The sequence below is a fragment of the Aotus nancymaae genome, unplaced genomic scaffold (assembly GCF_030222135.1).
Source record: "Aotus nancymaae isolate 86718 unplaced genomic scaffold, 86718_ANA_hifiasm-v0.15.2.pri h1tg000014l, whole genome shotgun sequence".
In the NCBI taxonomy this organism is placed as follows: domain Eukaryota; kingdom Metazoa; phylum Chordata; class Mammalia; order Primates; family Aotidae; genus Aotus; species Aotus nancymaae.
This window is the reverse complement of record NW_026988425.1, coordinates 68,216,102-68,239,580: the sequence shown is the minus strand read 5'-3', so window position 1 is coordinate 68,239,580 and position 23,479 is coordinate 68,216,102. Positions and strand designations below refer to the sequence as shown.

General features: G+C 37.0%; 1 pseudogene; it reads left to right on the top strand.

Moving 5' to 3' along the window:
- The first annotated feature begins 6,379 nt into the window (after window positions 1–6,379).
- The window catches only part of LOC105723821 (importin subunit alpha-8-like), a 33,567-nt pseudogene continuing 16,467 nt past the window's right edge, over window positions 6,380–23,479 (top strand).

Genomic DNA, 23,479 nt, shown 5'->3' with positions numbered 1-23,479 from the left:
ACTTTTTGTTTGCTGTATGTTTCATGTCATTTTTTCCTCCTCCATTTCTCTTTTATATCTTTCTTTTTCCTTAGGTAACTATTTTCAAATGTAGCATTTTATGTCTAATAATTTTAACTAATTTTAAGTGGTTTCTCTAGGATTTACCATACACATCTTAAGTTATCAGAAACCACTTTAATTTCAGTGATACATAGAAACGTTACTCCTATATAGCTCTATTCCATTTTCTCCCTCTTTATGACATTATCGTTATACATATTACACCTATTAATTTTACAAACCCAACTATACCTTGTTATTATTATTACTTTATCAACTCTAGTAATTTCCTTTTTTAACTTTTATTTTAGGTTTGAGGGTACACATGAAGGTTTGTTACATAAACACATGTCACAGGAATTTATTATACATATTATTTCATCACCCAGGTATTAAGCCCAGTACCCAATAGTTATCTTTTCTGCTCCTCTCTCTCTTCTCACCCTATCCCCTCAAATAGAACCCAGTGTCTGTTGTTTCCTTCTTTGTGTTCATAATTTCTTATCATTTAGTTCTCACCTGTAAGTGAGAACATGCAGATTTGGTTTTCTGTTCCTGCATTAGTTTGCTAAGGATAATAGCCTCCAGCTCCATCCATGTTCCCACAAAAGATATGATCTCATTCTTTTTTATGGCTGCATAGTATTCCATGACATATATGTATCATGTTTTCTTTATGCAATCTGTCATTGAAGGTCATTTAGGTTGATTCCATGTCTTTGCTATTGTGAACCACATTGCAGTGAATATTCACATACATGTGTCTTTATGGTAGAATGATTTATATTCCTTTGGGTATATACTCAGTAATGGGATTGCTGGGTTGAATGGTAGCTCTATTTGTAGCTCTTTGAGGAGTTGTCATACTGCTTTCCACAATGGTTAAATTAATTTACACTCCCACTAACAGTGTATAAGTGTTCCCTTTTCTCTGCAACCTCATCAGCATCTGTTACTTTTTGACTTTTTAGTAATAGTTATTTTGACTGGTGTGCAATGGTACCTCCTTGTGGTTTTTATTTGCATTTATATAATAATCAGTGATATTGAGCTTTTTTTTTTCATATGCTTGTTGGACACATGTATATCTTCTTTTGAGAATTGTCTGTTCATGTCCTTTGGCCACTTTTTAATGGAGTTGTCTGTTTTTCTTGTAAATTTGTTTAAGCTCCTTATAAATGCTAAATATTAGACCTTCATCAGATGCATAGCTTGCAAAAATGTTCTCCCATTCTGTAGGCTGTCTGTTTACTCTGTTGATAGTTTCTTTTGCTATACAGAAGCTCTTAAGTTTAATTAAGTCCCACTTGTCAATTTTTGCTTTTGTTGCAATTGCTTTTGGTGTTTTTTGTCATGAAATATTTGCCTGTGCCTATGTCCTGAATAGTATAGCCTAGGTTGTCTTCCAGGGTTTTTATAGTTTTGGGTTTTACATTTAAGTCTTTAATTCATTTTGAGTTGATTTTTGTGTATAGTGTAAAAAAGGGATCCAGTTTCAATCTTCTGCATATGGCTAGCCTGTTATCCCAGCACCATTTATTGAGTTGGGAGTCTTTTCCCCATTGTTTTTGTCAGCTTTGTTGAGGATCAGATGGTCATAGATGTGTGGCTTTATTTCGGGGCTCTCTATTCTGTTCCATTGGTCTATGTGCCTGTTTTTGTACCAGTACTATACTGTTTTGATTACTGTCAGCTTGTATTATAGTTTGAAATCAGGTAATGTGATGGCTCCAGCTTTGTTCTTTTTGCTTAGGATTGCCTTTGCTATTTAGGCTCTTTTTTTGTTTCATGTGAATTTTAAAATAGTGTTGCTGGGTTTTTTTGTTTGTTTGTTTGTTTGTTATTCAAATGATGTGATTGGTAGTTTAACAGGAATAGCATTGAATCTGTAAATTGCTTTGGGCAGTATAGCCATTTTAATGATACTGGTTCTTCCTACCCATGAGCATGGAATGTTTTTCCATCTGTTTGTGTCTTCTCTGATTTCTTTGAGCAGTGTTTTGTAACTCCCATTGCAGAGTTATTTCACCTTCTTGGTTAGCTGTATTCCTAGGTATTTTATTCTTTTTGTGGCAATTATGAATGGGATTGCCTTTATGATTTGGCTCTTGGTTTGGCTATTGTTAGTATATAGAAACACTAGTGATTTTGGAAATTGATTTTGTATCTTGTGACTTTGCTGAAGTTGTTTATCAGCTGGAGGAGCTTTTGGGCCAAGACTATGGAGTGTTCTAGATATTGAGTCATGTCATCTGAAAACAGAGATTATTTGACTTCCTCTCTTCCTATTTGGATGTGCTTTCTTTCCCTTGCCTGATTGTTCTAGTTGGGACTTCCAATATTGTGTTGAATAGAAGTAGTGAGAGAGGGCATCCTAGCTTTGTGCCATTCTTCAAGGGGAATGTTTCCATATTTTGCCCATTCAGTATAATGTTGACTACGGGTCTGTCATGGATGGTTGTTATTATTTTGAAGTATGTTCCTTCAATGCCTAGCTTATTGAGAGTTTTTAACATGACATGTTGTTGAACATTATCCAAAGCTTTTTCTGCATCTATTGAAATAATCACTTGGTTTTTGTCTTTAGTTCTTTTTATGTGATGAATCGCATTTATTGATTTGCATATGTTGAACCAAACTTGCATCCCAGGAATGAAGCCTACTTGATCACAGTGAATTAGCTTTTTGATAGGTTGCTGAATTCAGTTTGCAAGTATTTTGTTAAAAACTTTTGCATGATGTTCATCAAGGACATTGACCTGCCAGGTTTTGGTATCAGGATGATGCTGACCTCATATAATGAATTAGGAAGGAGTCCCTCCTCCTCAATTTTTTGGAATAGTTTTAATAGAAATGGTACCAGCTCTTCTTTGTATGTCTGGTAGAATTTGGCTGTGAATCCATCAGGTCTCAGTCTTTTTTGATTGGTAGGCTATTTATTATTGATTCATTTTCAGAGCTTGATATTGATCTGTTCAGGGAATCAGTTTCTTTCTGGCTCAGTCTTGTGAGGGTGTATATGTTCAGTAATTTATCCATCTCTTCCAGGTTTTCTAGTTTGTGTGCATACAGGTGTTCATAGTAGTTTCTGATGTTTTTTTTATTTCTGTGGGGTCAGTAGTAACATTCACTTCATCGTTTCTAATTGCACAAAACAAATTTTAAAGTGTATCAGAGACTTATTCCCATAATTTTTAAAAATTTTAAGTATGCTACAAGGAATGTTCTTGATCTCTTGACCTCATGATCCACCTGCCTCGGCCTCCCAAAGTGCTGGGATTACAGGCATGAGTCACTGCCCCCCCCCCACAATGAATGTTCTCATAAATACATCATTATGTCGTCTTCCGATATTTTTCCCCTTAGGATAAAATCCCAAAGGCAAAATGTCTTCTTCAAATAATGTAAATATTTTGAGACTTTTAATGTAAATTTCCAAATTGATGTCTAGAAATAATATGCTACTTACATTAGTATCTGAGATATGAGAACATGTAAATCTGTTATTACATTATTACAATTATTTCTAAACTTTTCCAATTTAATTAGTGAGAAAATGATGACTAATTTTTATTAGAGGTGTTTTATTCTGATGAAATTGAATTTTTATATGTACATTAAAAATTTGTATCTCTTTTGTGAATTCCCTATTCATATCCTTTGTCTACATTTTCACTGGGGCTTAAATGTCTTTCTCATTGTTTTATAAGAGTGCTTTTAATTTCACCTATTGATTCATGTATTCGTGAATTTATTGTATTAAGCAAATATCTATTATTAACACATACTTCAGGCCACTTTTGTAACTTTTATTACATAGATTACCAACATATCTTTTCATTTCATATTTTGTACATAATGATTGTGATGTACAGATATTTTTAATTTTATGTATATAATCTGGCAATGCTCTCCTTTGGTTTCTGGCTTTGGTACTAGGATTTAAAAGGCCTTACCTAGAGCTGCTATGTATTTCTACATATTTATGTTTTTCTACCTTTTAAATGACTATTATTTTTCATATTTAAATATTCATGTTTAAATATTCAAACTATCTGGAATTTATTTCATGATAAATTATAAAGTAGGAACCTAATGTGATCATTTTTCTTTCTAAACAGCCAGTTATTTCCATTTCTTTAATAATTACACTTTCTCTAATAAGCATGGTTTTCCAATACTTGTATAAAATCTATTATTCTATTCACTAGGATCTTTTTCTAGTTTGCCAATTCCCCTCTATTAATCTCTCTATACATTCTTGTGCCAATATCTTACTGTTTTAATTATTTTATCTTAAAATTATATTTTAATACCTGTTTCTTTCACCACTATGTTGTTTCTACTGTTTTTCCCCAAAAATATCACTCCAGGGAATTTCAGAATCATTTTGTCTCATGTAAGAAGAACCAAATTGGAGTTTAAATTGGAATTAATTTCAAGAAGGTATAAATTAACTTGGGAAGAATTTTTATAATTTTTATTTCTCTCAGTACTAAACATTGGTAAATCTTTATTTATTCAGGGCCTTTTTTCATATGACCTAATAAATTTAGCAATTTTTCTCATATTGGCCCTATATATTTCTTGTTAAGATTATTCCAAGTTATGTGGTGTTTTTGTCCTGTCATTGATGAATATTTCCTATTGTAATTTCTAATTACTTGTTGCCACTATATAACAAAACTACATATATATATATATATGTATGAGATAGAGTCTCACCCTATCGCCAGGCTGGAGTGCAGTGGTACAATCTCATTGCAACCTCCAACTCCCTGGTTCAAGCAATTCTCCTGCCTCAGCCTCTTGAGTAGCTGGGATTACAGGCATGGCTCTCTCTAGATGATCATATACCTTTTTTCCCTTTGGCATCTATTGGCCTATTATATAAATAGATTTCCTAATATCAAACCATTCTTTCAATTCTGAAATAAATCCCATCTAATCTTGGCATATTGTTCTCATATTATGCTACTGAAACAATCTACTGAATATTTTACTCAGATTTCTAAATCTGTATTTATGTGAAGTTATTCTGTCATTTCTTTTGTTACTTCCATCAGATTTTGGCATTAGGCTCACATTAACCTTGTTTAAGTAAATGGAAAATATTTCTTTAGCAGTTTAAATATGTCAACCCACTCTTTCCTGATCTGTAACGTTTCCACTAAAAAGACTGCTGCCAGATGTATTGGAGCTTCATTGTATGTTATTTGTTTCTGTTCTCTTGCAGTTTTTAGGATCCTTATTTTATCCTTGACCATTTTGGAGTTTGATTATTAAATGCTTTGAGGTAGTCTTCTCTGAGCTAAAACTGCTTAGTGTTCTATAACCTTCTTGTACTTGGATGTTGATATCTTTCTCTATGTTTGGGAAGTTCTCCATTATTATCCCTTTGAATAAACTTCTTACCCCTATTTCTTTTTCTACCACCTCTTTAAGGCCAATAACTCTTAGGTTTGCCCTTTTGAGATTATTTTCTAGATCCTGTAGGCATGCTTCACTGTTTTTTTATTGTTTACTTTTGTCTCCTCTGTGTATTTTCAAATAGCCTGTCTTCGAGCTCATAAATTCTTTCTTCTGCTTCATCAATTCTTCTATTAAAAGACTCTGATGCATTCTTTAGTATGTCAATTGCATTTCCCAGCTCCAGATTTCTGCTTGATACTTTTTAATTATTTCAATCTTTTTGTTAAATTTATCTGGTAGAATTCTGAATTCCTTCTCTGTGTGATGTTGAATTTCTTTGAGTTTCCCAAAACAGCTATTTTGAATTCTCTTTCTGAAAGGTCACGTATCTTTGTTTCTCTAGAATTGGTCCCTTGTGCCTCATTTAGTTTATCTGGTGATGTCATGTTTTCCTGGATGGTACTAATACTTGTGGATGTTAGTCTGTGTCTGGGAATGAAAGAGGTACATATTTATTGTAGTCTTCACAGTCTGGGCTTGTGTGTACCTGTCATTTTGGAAAGGTTTTCCAGGTATTTGAAAGCACTTGGGTGCTTGGGTGTTGTAATATAGGCTGTATCTGCATTTTGGGGGCACCCCAAGTCCAGAAATGTGGTTTTGCAGACTAGATGTACCACGTTGATGGTCTTGGACAAGATCTGGCATAATCCTCTGGATTACCAGGCAGAGACACTTGCTCTCTCCCCTTATGTTCTCCCAAACAAACAGAGTCTCTCTCTCCGTTCTGAGTTGCCTGAACCTGGGGTGGAGTGACACAAGGACCCATGTGGCCAACAATGCTAGGACTGTGGCAGGTCAGGTATGAAACCAGCCCAGCCCTGGGTCTCACCCAAGGCCTGCTGCAACCAATCTCCGGCTACCACCTATGTTTACTCAAGACCCCGAGAATCTACAATCAGCAGGTGACAAAGCCAGCCAGGCCTTTGTCCTTCTCTTCAGGGTGGTGAGTTCTCCCAAGGCCAGGGCAGGTTCAGAGGTGCCATCCAGGAGCCAGACACTAGAGTCAAAGACCTTAGAGGTCTACCTGGTGTTCTATTTTACTGCAGATGTGCTGGCATTTAAACCGAAAGATGCAGTCCTTCCAACTCTTCTCTCCCCTTTCCAAAGGCAGATGAGCCCCACCCTGTGGCTATTACCACCGCAGACCCATGAGGAATACTGCCAGACTATCACTAATGTTCCCATAAGGCCCAAGGGCTCTTCAATCAGCTTAAGGTGAATGCTGCCTTACCTTGAGCTCACCCTTCAGGGGAGTGGGCTCCCCTCTGGCCCAGAGTAAGCCCAGAACTGCCATCCAAGAGCTAATCAGGACCCCAAGAGCCCACTTGGTACTATATCCACCTGTGGCCAAGTGGGTACCTAAAGTGCAAGACAAAGTCCCCTTTATTTACTTTTCTCTCTGCTTTTCTCAAGCAGAAGGAGTTTCTCCCCACAGACACCACACACCGCATCTGGGAATGTGCTGAGTCTCACCCTGAAGCCAGCAAGTCTCAGAGTCTCCCCAGGGTCCACAACATACTACCTGGGTATCATTGCTGGTCATTCAGGGCCAAAAGGCTTTTCAGTTAGCAGGTGATAAATTCTTCCAGGGTTGAGTTCTTCCCTTCAAGGCAGTGAGTTCCCTTCTGGCCCAGGGTGTGTATAGAAATGTCATCTGAGAGCTAGGGCCTTGAAAGGGGGTCTCATGACTGATTGGTGCCCTATTCTGCTGTGGCTGAGTTGGCATTCAAGATGCAAGACAAAGTCCTCCTTGCTCTTCCCCCTCCGTCTCCTTTGGAGTCACAAATTGTACAGCCTGGAGTTAGGGGAGGGGTGATGCCGGATCTCCCTGGCTTGTGTCTCAGTAGGTCATGTACTGCCCAAGACCCCTGGCTCTGAGCCCAGTTCAGCACCAGGACCTAGGAGTTGCAGTCTTTGTGGCCTAAGCTGCCTTTCAAGTTTATTGAGGGTCCCAGAGCACTTCAGTCCATGATGACAAGGCTCGCAGGAACTGAAGTTCCAACCACTGTGATGGGCAATTCCCCTCTGGCTAGGGCTGGGCTACATGCTTCCTCTATACTTGGTTATCAGCTGAGTTCATTCCGGTTTTGTTTTCTGCTATAACAGGACAGCACTGAGTTCAATGCAATGTCACAATTGCTGCACTCTTGCTCTCCCAAGCACTCAGATTCTTTCTTTATACCACACCATGGCTTCAGTGACGGGGTGACAGGGGTGGCATCTGTGATTCAAGACTGTTTTTCCTACCTCTTCAGTTCCTCTTTCAGCTATATGAAGTTAAAACCAGGTACTGTTGGTGCTCACCTGATTTTTGGTTCTTATGAAGGTGATTTTTGTATGTGTAGAATATAGTTGTTAAATTGCTGTCTTTGTAGAGTGGGAAATCAGTGAAGCCATTATTCTGCCATCTTGCTCTGCCTCTCATTTAGGTTCCAAATATGGTAATCAAGTGTTTTTCTTTTACTTTTTATTTTCTGACCTCGGATTGTTCTTCATGACCACTTTATTTCTGGAGACTTTATAACCTTTTCTCTATATTGTTAAGATCACAAATTTTAAAATAAACTTGAAATAGATTCTTAAGAGTAGCCATAGTTCATAAGAAGACATTTGCTTTGATTCTTCATCACGACCCCTTCTTTCTAAACAGGAATATCTTTCCACATGTCTAATGGATTTTGTCTGTTTGCTCATTCTTAAAGAGGCATCTATACTTGTTCAGGTCTGGGAACTGAGGTGAATTCTGACAAAGAGTATTTGGATCTTAGTCAAATCTTTCAAAGTCAGCTAAAAAGTGAAGTTAAAGGTTTGGATTTAGTGTAATTTTCTATTCAAAGTACAGCCAGCCCTCTGTATCTATGCCTTCCACCTCCACTGATACAACCAACTGCAGATAGAAAATAACCAGAAAAAAAAAATAAAGAAAACCAACAGAACAATAAAAAATTATACAAATGAAAAAAAAAGTATGTATAACAACTATTTACATAGCCTTTACATAGCTATTATAAGCAATTTAGAGATGATTTAAAGTATACAGGAGGATATGTGTATGTTATGTGCAAATACTATGCCATTATATATCAGGAACTTGAGCATATATGGATTTCTAAGCCAGAGCTAAAGCCAGCATGGTGACCACAAAAAGAATGGTTCTCAGGCTGAAGCTGAGCTCTTGTGTTTCTTGAGCACTCAGAAATTAGCTGCATCAATGCCCCAATGCTTTGTTTGGTGTGCTTGTTTTCATGAGGAGTCAGATGAGGCTCCGTCTGCAACAGATGCCTGTGTTTAGTGTAAACCATAAATAAAATCATCTTTTGTCCCATTAAGTATGGGATGTCCCAGGGGCATATGCTCTTCACTTTGTCATCCCTTGCCAAGCCATCACACCACTAATCCCCCAAATGAGGAGGTGGTTCTTCCAATAACTAAGGTCCACGATTTCTCAGTCTGCAAGTGGAGAGTCTTGATTCATATTAGCCTGTGCAATTCAGTCCCTTCTGCACCATAGCTGACAACTTTTCTGGAAATATGGGTGCCACCCTTATATATTTTCTTTTATCAGTTTCTGTAATTTCTTTTGACTATTTTACAGTCATTAAATGAAAATCTAGGGAAGTGGTGGATTTCTTGTCTGTATTTCATTAGCTGCTCCAGGAATTTCTTAATTCCTTTCTAACCTGTACTTAGGGAAATGCTGTTTTCCATTGCTAATGATATGGGGAGAAAACCACTTCAATCTTCTTTAAGAACATAAAAGAAGGCTGCAGATTATCATTGGCCAGTGGCACAGCCTTACCCAATGATAATCCTGGAAAGTCAGCATGGTAGACCCAAATTTTAGTTCTGTCACTTTCTAACTCTGTAATTGTGGAAATATTCACCATCTTCTTTGAGCTTCAGTTTCCTCATTGATAAAATAGGGGATAATTGTGCCTCAGCCATAGGTTTATTCTGAATATTTATTAAAAGTAATATCTTTGCCGCATCGGTGCAGTACCCAGAGCACTGTAAGTACTCAATGCACAGGAATCCCTTACGACGAACATCAGTATCAAATTGCATAACAGTTGATTTTTAAGAATAATAAAACTACATATTCAGCATAAGAAAAGATCAAATTGAGTCTTTTTAAACAAACAAAAAAAAGATAATGCATTGGAGGATGAACTGATACATGTGGACATGGCAGTTGAAGTAAATGTGTTATGAAAAATAGGTAAAAGAGTGATCTTCTCTTTCTTTCCACTCTCACCTTCACTGAATCCCCCATAAGTGGCAGCCAGGGAAGGGTGCAGCTCAGAACTCCCTCCAGGAGAGAACTTACTGCAGGGAATGCATTTTTCATAGTTTCTAGATGCAGGAAACTCCTCCCAATGGCAGGAGTTGCAACAGGTTTGGTCAGTGGAAGTCCAACCTGCAGGGCACATGTGTAGGCTCCATCTCTGTCTCTAAGGCCACTCCATTCATGCGCCCATTGTGCCAGTTCCAGAGTGGCTGGTGACAAAGGCTGGCTAACCCAAGTTATTTGTCTACTTGGTTAACCAGGGCCTCTCCCATAGAAGATGCTTTCTACAGGGCATTAACGTGCTACAGAAATCTTCACACTTTGACTGACTCCCATATGTTGGTCCACACGCTTCTCCCCAAGACATCCTTGTCTCTGATCTTCCAATTCTTTTCTTCCTGGACTCCTGAACAGTTGGCAAGGCTATTGGCCACTGCTTAGAAATCTGTATGTATTCTCACATCCGGTCATTTCTCCTTCCACGCAAAGTAGATAACCAGATGTACTGCTCACAGCTCTTCCATGGGGAAGATTCTTCTACACGACCTTTCAAGATTGACTTCTGGATGTGGCTCTAATGCAACTCATGTCCTTTTCCAGCCTATTCCCACATACCAAGATAGCCCATCTGTAAACAAAGCATGGGTTTTTTCACTTCTCCTTCTGGTCACATGGGACCCTTTGTATGACCACTGACATGAGTGGCACTGATGCACCCATGGAGGACCACATGGGGATCTGGACTGATTTGCTCATTAACTTTCTTACAGCCTTTGGCCCTACTAAGACATAATCCCAGATGGACTGTTCCATCTTTTAATGCTGCCAGACTTTCTGACTTTATTCCTCAGTTGCTCTGATAGACCCAGCTTATAATAGGCAATTCCAGATATTTGGTCACTCTGTCTTATGTTCAATTGTTGCTTCTCTACAAGAGCTCAGTAACATGCCTGGAGCTGTTTCCCAGAAAGTGTGTAGTCTCTGCTGCAGATGGCACAGTCTTGCTCCAGAACCCCAGGGGCCTGTGCTGTGATTCTTCCTCTGGAGCTTTCTGTAAACTTTACAATGAATCTTTTCCCACCACCAACACCAACACTTCAGTGGTAGGGTTGCTTGCAGAGCAGTCAGGACCTGCTGCAGAGCCCTTTCTGCTCCACTCCCTCTCAAAGCCGGTAGCTTTCCATGTCAGTCATCACAAGTGCTGGAGAATTTTTCCTTGGTGTGAAATCTGTTGCCTCAAAACCCAAAAGGCCTATCAGCCAGTCTGCTTACTTCTTTGTAGTAGTGATGCAGAATGCAGCAAGATGTCTTTTACTTTAAAGGGATTATTCTGGCACACCTCTGGATACTTGTTCCCATGCTGGGAGGGACCCCCACAGCATCTCCATGCATGGAGAAGTACCAGCTCTCAATAGGGTCATGGATGTAGCTGCTGCAGCTTTCAAACTTCATGGTAACCACAGAGCCAGATTCTGCAGGGACATCTACTGAGATGTCCTCCTTGTTTCAGGGCCCCAGGATGCCCAGTCAGGGAAAAGGAGTGTAACAGATCTAACAAGTCTACCTTGGCAGAAAATTTCTGTCTCTGGGGATCTGTGATTCTGTCAAGCTCTGTGTCTGCCCCTTGGTTATGTCAGCTTTCCACTACAGGAGATAGAGGCCTGGTACATATTAGGTACTATTTATTGGATGGATGGATGGATGGATGGCACTGGACAAGCAGTGGTTTGGAAAAGCAAAGAACTTATTTTAAAATCTTAGTTTTATATTATTTCTGAATAAGGCAGGAAATGTAGATGAGAAGATAAGAGAAAATTAGGCTCAATTTTCATATAAGAAAAGAAACTTTTTTGCTCTTTACTGTGTCTGTTTATCCAATAAATCATAACCATGAATTATTCAATGAAACATTTCTTTATGTTGTTTCTCATGTCTTTTACAAAACAAGAAACTATAACCATGATGTAAAGAATATTACACTAAAATTATGTTGCATAAAATAAAATAATGGAGAGATTCAAACTTACAGGGCTAGCTATGAGCTGCTTTCTTTATATAATAAGCAAAAAGTTGAATATGCCTCACATTTATATTTGTTATTGGTTGAAAATTGAAAGCTTGATATACCTTAAAGCTACATTAGTAAACAAACTTATTCAGCAGAATAAATCAACAGAAGAATATAGGTTGGGGTTATGGAAAACAGTAGGAAAGAGTGACATCTAATCTTCTCAAAATGATATTTGGACACAAAATCTTGTTTAGTAAATGTTTCACTATCAGAACATCAGTCTTTAAAAACATCTCAGGCAATTAATGTCACAAAGCAAGTTAGAACCAAATAGTTGAATAAAACAACAAAATCTGAAGCCAAGCTACTGCATACAAACCCTTCTGAACCAGAGCAGCTGAATGTGAAAGGCCATGTGGAAAAGCCACAAGCGAGCAAAAACTGCCAAAGAAACCTCTTAATTGTTCCACGTGGATAATCAGATTATTTGCAAGTAACAAGATATTTACATTTCCAATATTAAATGTGAAAGTAATAAATTCTCAAAATTCATCACTTTCTAATTGTACTACAATTTACTATTATCTTTGTGGTCTTTAGATCGTATTTGTTGTCTTTGTATGGTAGGAATGTTACATGATGTTTGGCAAAATGTATCTTCTTTAGTTTTAGTTCAATAGTTTTTGGGGAACAGGTGGTTTTTTTTACATGGATAAGTTCTTTAGTGGTAATTTCTGAGATTTTGGTGCACCTATCACCTGAGAAGGGCACAGTGTATCTTTTCCCAAGCCCAAGTTCAGGGACATCATCTTGGTAGTTTGAAATCAGCCATCCTGGGAGAAATTGGCAAATGCTATACATCAAGGCTTTTTCTTTGTTCAAAGACCTTGTCATTAAACGTTTACCAGTTTCCCCTGGCAACACTCTTCCTGGCTATAAACATTTGAGAAAGGTGTTGGTCCTCCCTGACCAAGCACTGAAATACTAAATATTTTGGAATCCACACCAGGTAACAGATGATGCCTGAGTTCACACCAACAGTGTTAGATATGCTCCCCTTTCTGTGATTCCTGAAACCAAGCACTGCACTGCACCACCATTGTACAACATGGAAACTGCTCTGATCAACAAGAACCAGTTTTGTGCCACATCCTACTCCTATTATCACATGTCTTCTCTTTCAGTATCTGCTCAGAGATTTGGATATCACTGTGCAATACAAGAAGAAGCAGAGGGATGGATAAAGATGTGTTTGATCTTGAGAAGATTAGTCCTCCAAGAAAGGGCAGAGAAAGGATGAGTGCAGGATCCCTCAGCCACAGCTCCATCTTCTCCAGCAGTAAGTAGCTAGTCCTGAAAATACCCAAAGGCAAGAATTTGCCACAGCAAGAGATTTTTCTCTCGTGAAATCCAGCTAGTTCAGATTGCATGAAAAAATGTCCTGGTTTCTATATTTCTGGAAGTCTTATTTTATTTTACTGTTTGTCAAATAATCTCCCTGCATTAATAGGCTAAAGGATATTCAGCTCTTTCCTGATCTGTGTTTTTGATGTATTTTTTCTCATTCCAAAATTCCCCATACTAAATCATTATGTTTTTCCTAAAGCTGTCTGGGCATCCACGTAGGTTCTAGGCAAATGGCATCAGGTTCACATAGTTTCTATTTAAACCCAAGCTGCTTTCCCAATAAAACTGATGACTAGTTCAGTTCTTCCCATCAGCAAGACAGGCCTATAGCCTCATGTTAAATGAACAATGGTGGTTAAGGGAATGGCTGGGGCAGAGAAAGCAGAGCAGAAGTATGTGAAGTGCACTAAGTTCCTTGTTAGAGGAAGGAGTCTGAAATTAGTCATTTATTCTTGATTCTAATTTTAGATGTAAGTAGGTTCTTTCAGATATCATGAACTGGGAAATGATCATGTTGCTTCAAGTAATGGGAACTTATTTATGATGTAACAGGCAAAATGTACACGAGTTCTATAGAGATGAAATAAATAAAATTATTCAATCACACTCTTTTTTTAATTAATTTCAACTTTTATTTTAGGTTCAGAAGATACATATACATTTGTTATATGGGTATACTGCATGATGCTGAGGTTTGGGGTGTAACTGAACTCATCACCCAGGTAGTGAGCATAGTACCCAACAGGTAGTTTTTCTACCCTTGCCCCCCTCTCTCTCTTTTCCCCTTCTAGTAGTCGTTAGTGTCTATTACTCTCATCTTTATGGCCATGAGCACCCAATGTTTAGCTCCCACTTATAAGTGAGAACATGCAGTATTTGGTTTTCTGTTCTTGCATTAATTCACTTAGGATAATGGCATCCAGCTGCATCCATGTTGCTGCAAAGGACATAATTTCATTTTTTTTATGGCTACCCCCGTGGTATTCCATGATGTGTATGTACCATGTTTTCTTTATCCAATCCACCACTGATGGACACCTAGGTTGATTCCATGTCTTTGCTATTGTGAATAGTGTAGCGATGAACATACGAGTGCATGCCTTTTTGGTAGAATGATTTATTATCCTTTGGATATATACCCAGTATTGGGACTGCTGAATTGAATGGTAGTTCTGTTTTAAGTTCTTTGAGAAATCTCTGAACCGCTTTCCACAGTGGTTGAACTAATTTACATTTCCATCAGTGGTGTATCAGCATTTTCTTTTCTCCAAAGCCTCACCGGCATCTGTTGTTTTTTGACTGTTTAATAATAGCTATGCTGATTGGTGTGATATAGTATATCATAGTGGTTTTCATTTGAATGTCTCTGATGATGATGAGCATTTTTTCATGTTTGTTAGCCACTTGTATGTCTTCTTTTGAGAAGTCCTTGTTCATGTTCATGTTTCTTGCCTACTTTTTTATGGGGTTATTTGTTTTTACTTGTTCATTTGTTTAAGTTCCTTACAGATTCTGGATATTATACCTTTGTCAGATGCACAGTTTGTAAATATTTTCTCCCATTCTGTAGGTTGTCTGCTCTTTACCAAGGCCAATATCCAGAATTGTTTTCTTCTAAGATTCTTATAGTTTGAAGTCTTACTTTTAAATCTTTAATCCATCTTGAGTTAATTTGTGTGTATGGTGAAAGGTAGGGATTCAGTTTCAGTCTTCTGCATATGGCTAGTCAGCTATACCAGCACCATTTATTGAATAGGGAGTCCTTTCCCCATTGCTTATTTTTATCAGCTTTGTCAAAGATAAGATGGCTGAAGGTGTGTGGTTTTATTTCTGTGTTCTCTATTCTGTTCCAGTAGTCTATGTGTTTTTGTACTAGTACCATGTTGTTTTGGTTACTGTAGCCTTATAATATAGTTTGAAGTCAGGTAATGTGATGCCTCCAGCTTTGCTCTTTTTGCTTAGGATTGCTTTTGTTATTTCGGCTCTTTTATGTTTCCATATGAATTTTAGAATTTTTTTTCTAATTATGTGAAAAATGTCATTGCACTGAATCTGTAGCACTGAATCTGTAGATTGCTTTGGGCACTATGACCACTTTAATGATATTGAGTCTTCCAATCTATGAACATAAAATGTTTTTCCATTTATTTGTGTCATTTATGATATTTTTAGCAGTATTCTGTAGTTCTCATTGCAGTGATCTTTCACCTCCTCTGTTAGATATCATCCTATTAGGTTGGATTAGGTTTTGCCATTACTTTAAATTTAATTTGCCATTACTTTAAACTTTGCCACTTTTAAAGGTTGGTGCAAAAGTAATTGCAATGGCAAAAATTGCAATTACTTTTGCACCAACCTAATAGCTATTGTTTGTGTGTGGCTATTGTAAATGGGATGATGTTCTTCATTTGATTCTCAGCTTGAATATTATTGGTATATAGAAATGCTACTGATTGTTGTATATTGATTTTGTATCCCAAAACTTTTCTGAACTCATTTTTCAGTTCCAGGAGCCTTTTGACAGAGTCCTTAGAATTTTCTAAGTATAGAATAATAACATCAACAAAGAGAGACAGTTAAACTTCTTATTTTCCTATTTGAATTTTATTTCTTTCTTTCTCTTGCCTGATTGTTCTGACTAGAACTTTTCAGAGCCAACTTATAAAAGAATTTATGAGAATGCTCAGGTGTATTCAGAAAAGAATGTTTTGATTTTTCTCTCAGAGACTTTAAACTTTCAGAATGTAAGTGCCTTCATGTGTGAAGAGGCAAGAGACAGAGGTTGAGAGATATCAAGATCCTAATTATTTAATCTGGTATCATTCAAATGATAGATAGTGATTTCATTGATTCAATAAAAGTGAATATTATATCCTTACTTTTATGTGCTCAGTCAATAAATTGCTATTTTCCCTTTAGTGAACATAGAAAAAAAATCAGATCAAGAGCACACCAAAACAAACATTAGTAGAAAAAAATTATAAAGATCAGGGAAGAAATAAAACTGAAACAAAATAATGATACAAAAGATCAATGAAAATAAAGATTGGTTCTTTTGAAAGACAAACAAAATTAACAAACCTTTAGCCAGACTAAAAAAGAGAGAGAGAAAAAACTCAAATAAATAAAACCAGGGATGAAAAAGAAGACATTACAAGTGATACCACAAAAATTCAAAGGATCATTAGAGACTACTATGAGCAATTGAATGCCAAAAATTGGGAAAAGAAAAAGTACATTTCCTAGACACTACTAAGACCAGCTCAGCTGTAGAGACCCCCACACAGGTGGCACTGAAGGAATTGAAAGGGAGACATCCAGATATGACATCCAGATAGAACAACAAAGTGGGACTATCTGAGGGGCCATTGGCCTTCCAAGCTGAGAGCCTCAGGGGACTGACAGCATTCCCGGCTGAGGGCCTCAAGCAGACTCTGACTCACGAATTTATCCTCTCTGAACAGGTAATTATTATTAACAGATGTTCAGTATTTTCTCCTAACACAATATATGCCAAGTAGGCAGCTGGTGCCTGCTTACCACTGATCACAGACAAATTAAAAAGTATTCTCCACAAGGGAGTTATTGGGGCAGGGTCAGAAATCCCATGCTTAAAGAATTGTTTTAACCAGCGTATGATATTTATATATTGTCCTGACACTTTGGAATGCTCTAAGTAGTTTTCTACTTGGGTGGCGGCCAGCAAGGTTTTCTTTGCCATTGTTCTTCCTAGCAAACAATATATTCTATCATATACTCAGTATTTCTCAATATTCCTATACCTTGCATTTCCCAACAACTTAACATTTCTCAACAAGACACATACAACCTACCAAGAATGAACCATGAAGAAATCCAAAACCTGAAAGACCAATAACAAGTAACGAGATTGAAGCCATAAAAAAAGGTCTCTCAGCAAAGAAAAGTTGGGACCCAATGGTTTCACTTCTGAATTCAACCAAACATTTAATGAAGAACTAATACCAATCCTACTCAAACCATCTCAAAAATTAGAAGAGGAGAAAATACTTCTAAACTCATTCTATGAGCTGAGTATGACCTCGATACCAAAACCAAAGATACATCAGAGAAAAAGACGAATACAGCCCAATATCCCTGAAGAACCTTTATACAAAGATCCTCAACGCAAACCAAATTCAACAACACATTAAAAAGGTCATTCATCATGACCAAGTGGGACTTATCCCTGGGATGCAAGGATGGTTCAACATAGACAAATCAACCAAAGTGATCATTAATATCAACAGAATGAAGGACAAAAACCATATGATTATTTCCATCAATGCTGAACAACCATTTGACAAAATTCAACATCTTTTCATGATGAAAACCCTCAAAAAACTGGGTATAGATGGAACATACCTCAACACACACAAAAAAGCCATATACAAAAGACCCACAGCTAGTATCACATGGAATGGGAGAAACTGAAAGCCTTTGCAGCAAGACCTGGAATAAGACAAGGATGCCCACTTTCACCACTGTTATTCAACATAGGACTAGGATTCCTAGCTAGAGCAGTTGGACAAGAGAAAGAAATAAAGGGTATCCACATTAGAAAGGAAGAAGTCAAATTATCCTTGTTTGCAGATGATTAAATCTGATATTTTGAAAAAACTAAAGAATCCACCAAATAACTCTTTAGAACTAATTAAAAATAAATTTCAGGATAAAATATCAACATACAAAAATGAGTAGTATTTCTATATGCCAACAGTGAACAATTAGGAAAATAAATCAAGAAGGCAATCACATTTATAATAGCTGCAGATAAAATAAGATGCCCAGGAATTAACTAAGGCAAAGTGAAAGATCCCTACAATAAAAACTAAAAAACCCAGATGCAAGAAATTGAAGAGAACACAGAAAAATGAAAGATATTTCATGCTAATGAATTGGAAGAATCAGTATTGTTAAAATGTTCATACTACCCAAGGCAATCTACAGACTCAATGCAATCCCCACCAAAATACAATGACATCCTTCGCATAAATAGAAAAAATAATTCTAAAATGTAGGAACCACAAAAGACTCGAAGTAACCAAAGCCATCCTGAGCAAAAGAAAGAAAACTGGAAGAATCATGTTACCTGACTTCAAATTATACTACAGAGCTACAGTAACCAAAACAACATGATACTGGCATATAAACAGACACATAGACCAATGGTACAGAATAGAGAACCCAGAAATAAAACCAAACATTTACAGTGAACTCATTTTTGATACAAATGCCAAGAACAAACAATGGGGAGAGGAAAATCTTTCCAATAAATAGTGTAGAGAAAATTGGAAATTCATATGAAGAAGAAAGAAACTAGGCCCCCTATCTCTCACCTTATAAAAAAATCAAATCAAAATGGATTAAAGAGTTAAGTCAAAGACCTCAAACTATGAAACTGCTACAAGAAAACATTGGGAAAACTCTCCAGGACATTGATTTGAGAAAATATTTTTGAGTAATGTTCCACAACCACGGGCAACAAAAGCAAAAATTGATAAATGGGATCATATCAGGTTAAAAAGCTTCCACACAGTAAAGGAAACAATCAACAAAGCAAAGAGACAACCCACAGAATGGAAGGAAATGTTTGCAAACTGTCCATTTAACAAGGGATTAATAACCAGAAGATATAAGACACTCTATATATATATTCTCCCTCTCTCTCTCTCTCTCTATCTGTCTATCTATATAAATATACAAACAACTCTACAGGAAAAAAATGTAATAATCTGATTTTAAAATAAACAAAATATCTGAATAAACATTTCTTGAAAGAAGACATACAAATGCCAAGCAGGCATATGGAAAGGTGCTCAACATGGATCATCAGAGAAATGCAAATCAAAACTACAATGAGATGTTATCTCACCCATTAAAATGGCTTATATCCAAAAAAGTAGCAAGCATTATTATATAACAAATGTTGGTGAAGATGTGGAGGAAAGGAAACCCTTGTACACTGTTGGTGGGAATGTAAATTAGTACAACCATGATGGAGAAGAGTTTGGAGCTTCCTCAAAAACCTAAAAATTGAGTTACCATAGGATCCAGCAATCCCACTGCTGGGTATATTCTGAAAAGAAAGGAAATTGGTATATGGAAGAAATATCTGCACGCCTATGTCTGTTGCAGCACTGTTTACAATAGCTAAGATTTGGAAGCAACCCAAGTTCCATCAACAGAAGAAAGGTTAAGGAAAATGTGATACATATACACAATGGAGTACTACTATTCAGCCCAAAAAAGAATGAGTTCCTGTCATTTGCAACAACATGGATGGAACTGGAGGTCATTATGTTAAGTAAAATAAACTAAGCACAGGAAGACAAACTTACATGTTCACACTCATTTGTGAGAGCTAAAATTAAAACAGTTGAACTCATGGAGATAGAGAGTACAATGATCTGGGGCTGAGAAGGGAAGTGGGGAGGGAAGGAAGTGGGGATGGTTAATGGGAACAAAAATACACTCAGAATGAATAAGACCTACTATTCAATAGCACAGCAGGGTGCCTCTAGTGAATAATAATTTAATTGTACATTTTACAATGATTAACAGTATAATTGGATTGTTTGTAATTCAAAGGATAAATGCTTGAGGGGATGGATACCTCATTTTATATGATGTGATTATTATGTATCACATGCCTGTATCAAAATATCTCACGTACCCCATAAATACTATGTATCCACAAAAATTAAAGTTAAAAATTTAAAAAGATCACTGATCACAAATCACCATAACAGATATGATAATAATAAAGTTTGAAATACTGTGAGAATTACCAAAATGTGACACAGAGAGATTAAGTGAGCACATGCTGTTGGAAAATTGGTGTCAATACACTTGTTTAATGCAGGGTTGCCACAAACCTTCAATTTGTAATAAATAAATAAATAAATCTGCAAAGCACAATAAAACAAAGCACAAATGAGGTATACCTGTATGTAGAAAATCCTTAGGAATCTACAACAAAAGTCAGTAGAACTAATTTCTAACTCAGCAAGATCACAGAATAATAGTCACTGAGTAACAATGAATCGTATTTATCTCTTCTAGCAATTAAAAATTGGAAATTGAAATTAAAATTCAACGCCATTATAGTACGAAAAAAATAGGTATTTACTGATTAATCTATAAAAATGCATGTAAGATCAATAAATTCCCAAATCAAATTTACCTATAGATTCAATGCAATTCAAAATTCCAGCAGGATTTCTTTTTTTTTTTTTTTTTTTTTTTTTTTGTATTTCACTTTGAGTTTATTCAAGCTTCTGTTGATTCTGGACAAGCCTAATTTACACAAGACAATGTGATCTGTTGTCACTGTTCCTTCCTCCCATCTTGTTTTCTCATTATTCATAGCAGCTTCCAGCTTCTTCCCCTCACTTTGAGCTTATTACTGAGCCCCTTAGAACTCCAGCTTTTGTAACACCAGCTTTGTAGCTCGTTCACCAGACACTGAGACATAATGGAGCCATAAAAATACCATGGTGCTGAATCCGGACCATTGGAGAAGAACAGAGGTCTTAGAAGTGGTACTATGTGTATACAGGAACTTCATATAAGACAAAGTTGGAACCACTGTAGTTTCAGCTACTTGGGAGGCTGAAGTGGGAGGATTACTTGAGCCCAGAAATTCAAGGCTGTAGTGAGCATTAATTGCACCACTGCACTCTAGTCTTGGTGACAAAACAAGATCTGATTGATAAGTTTGAGATAGGAAACGGAGCATGGGTAGCTCCTCCATTCCTCTTGCCTTCCTTTTAAGAGCTAACTTGCATGCACAGAATACAGACACTCACTCACTAACCACATGCAGGGCAGGTGTGACCAGCAAGATTTTTTATAGAAATTGAGGTGAGCCCTAAAATTATTTAAAAATGCAAAATATATAGAATACTCCATTTTTTAAAATAAAACCAAAGTTAAAGGACTTAGGGCAACTAATTTCAAAACTTACTATAAATCTACAAGAATAAAGACAGGGTGGAACTGGTTTAAGCATAGACATATAGATCAGTGGAATGGAATAGCAATTTCACAAACAGACCTACACATATATGTATGTGAATTGGGTGTTTTTTTTTTAAAACCCAAGATAATCTTATGAGAGAAATGATAGTCTTCTAAACAAATAGTTCAGGAACAACTTGCTATCTACTTGGGGACAGGGGAGGAAGAATCTCAATCCTTACTTCTCATCCTACTAAAAAATTAACTCATAATAAATAACAGTCCTAAACACAAAAGCTTTAAAACATCTAGAAGAGAGCACAGAAAAAACATCCTTGCCACTTTGAGTTACCAAAGCCTTCTTAAGATGAAATAGGCACAAACAATAAAATAAGGAAATAATATATGGCAGTTTATCAGAAGAAAAAAACTACTTTTCGGCAACCAACAGAATGGGAAAAAAATTTTTGCAGTTTACGCATCTGACAAAGGGCTGATATCCAGAATTTACCACGAACTAAAACAGATTTACAAGAAAAAAAACAAACCCATTCAAAAGTGGGCAAAGGATATGAACAGATACTTTACAAAAGAAGACATACATGAGGCCAACAAGCATATGAAAAAATGCTCATCATCACTGGTCATTAGAGAAATGCAAATCAAAACTACATTGAGATAACATCTCATGCCAGTTAGAATGGCGATCATTAAAAAATCTGGAGACAACAGATGCTGGAGAGGATGTGGAGAAATAGGAACACTTTTACACTGTTGGTGGGAGTGTAAATTAGTTTAACCATTGTGGAAGACAGTGTGGCGATTCCTCAAGGACCTAGAAATAGAAATTCCATTTGACCCAGCAATCCCATTACTGGGTATATATCCAAAGGATTATAAATCGTTCTACTATAAGGACACATGCACACGAATGTTCATTGCAGCACAGTTTACAATAGCAAAGACCTGGAAGCAACCTAAATGCCCATCGATGATAGATTGGACAGGGAAAATGTGGCACATATACACCATGGAATATTATGCAGCCATCAAAAACGATGAGTTCGTGTCCTTTGTAGGGACATGGATGGACCTGGAAACCATCATTCTCAGTAAACTGACACAAGAACACAAAATCAAACACCACATGTTTTCACTCATAGGCGGGTGTTGAACAATGAGAACACATGGACACAGGAAGGGGAGCACTACACACTGGGGTCTGTTGAGGGGAAATAGGGGAGGGGACAGCAGGGGGTGGGGAGTTGGGGAGAGAGAGCATGGGGAGAAATGCCAGATATAGGTGAAGGGGAGGAAGGCAGCAAATCACACTGCCACGTGTGTACCTATGCAACAATCTTGCATGTTCTTCATATTCACCCCAAAACCTAAAATACAATTTAAAAAAATAAACAAAAAACAAAAGATACCATGATGAAAATTTTAAAAACAAAGCAAACTACTGAAAGAAAACATGAACCATATATATATATATATATGACAAAGGACTTATGTGCGGAATATATAAAAACTCTCACAACTCAAAAGTTAGAGGAGATATAAATCAAGGAAAGATGGGCAAAATATTTAAACAGGCACATCACAAAGGAAGAGATTTAAATGCCCAACATGAAAAGATGTCATTAGGGAAATGCAAGTTTGAAGAAATATACAACAAAATAGTTTGATAGTTTTTATACAAAGACATACATTTACGATACAAGCAGGCATTTCAGTCCTAGGTATTTACCTTTCAAAAATGAAAATACTTGTCCACAAAATGACTTGTACATGAATGTTCTTTTTGGCTTCATTCACAAGATTCCCAAACAGGAAACAATCCAAATGTCCATCAATAGCTGAATTGATACAAATAAGTGGTATGTTCATATCATAGAATGCTACGCAGCAATAAAAAGAAATGAAGTACAAGCCAGGCACAGTGGTTCATGCCTGTAACCCCAGCACTTTGGGAGACCAAGGCAGGCGGATCACCTGAGGTCGGGAGTTTGAGACAGAGTCCAGCCTGACCAACATGGAGAAACTCCGTCTTACTAAAAATACAAAAATAGTTGGGCGTGGTGGTGCACATCTGTAATCCCAGCTTCTCGGGAGGCTGAGGCAGGATAATTGTTTGAACCCAGGAGGCAGAGGTTGCGGTAGGCCGAGATCATGCCATCACGCTCCAGCCTGGGCAAAAAGAGCAAAAACTCTGTTTCAAAAAAAAAAAAAGGAAAAGAAAAGAAATGAAGTACATATATGTGTAAACATGTCTATGA